This window comes from Schistosoma mansoni, chromosome 6 (genome assembly GCF_000237925.1).
Source record: "Schistosoma mansoni strain Puerto Rico chromosome 6, complete genome".
NCBI classification, from domain to species: Eukaryota; Metazoa; Platyhelminthes; class Trematoda; order Strigeidida; family Schistosomatidae; genus Schistosoma; species Schistosoma mansoni.
This window is the reverse complement of record NC_031500.1, coordinates 740,333-740,840: the sequence shown is the minus strand read 5'-3', so window position 1 is coordinate 740,840 and position 508 is coordinate 740,333. Positions and strand designations below refer to the sequence as shown.

At 34.3% G+C, this 508-nt stretch overlaps 1 protein-coding gene across 1 annotated transcript in view; it reads left to right on the top strand.

Annotated features, from left to right (window-relative positions):
* The window catches only part of Smp_162250 (rpgr-interacting protein 1 related), a gene marked incomplete at its 5' end in the record, with an annotated part of 54,709 nt that overhangs the window by 44,028 nt on the left and 10,173 nt on the right, over positions 1–508 (top strand). The gene's annotated exons all lie outside the window — the stretch shown is intronic.

The following is a 508-nucleotide window of genomic DNA, read 5'->3' as shown; positions in this document are numbered from 1 at the left end:
ACTGAGTCGGCATCCAACTGATAGGTCCTGGGTTGGAGTCTCTCGAGGTGAGATCGTGGATGCGTACTTCCAAGGATTTCCATAATAGGACGAAACGGCTATCCAGTACTTCCAAGTTTTCCATGGTAGTCTAGCTTCAATTGACTCATGATTTCAATAATAAAAATAACTAACGTTCACTATCTTTGTTTTAGTCGAAGGTATCACTTGGAATATTGAGTTTTTGTTACTGATGTACACACCTCCTAAATGTATGTTCAGACTACCTACTGCAGTGATAGAAATGAAAGTTATCAGCTCTTATTCAGTACACGAATCGAAAACATATCTATAGTAACTCAGTCTTAGTTACTATACTGACGACCTTAAAATATTTTAAGGACAACCTTGAGATTAACTAATCAAAAAAGTCAATCAGGATTCAATTTCAACCTCAGAGTTTTAAAATATTTTAAAAAAAAGAAGATAAAATTACTGAGAACATCAATAACTTAGATGTAAGATCAAA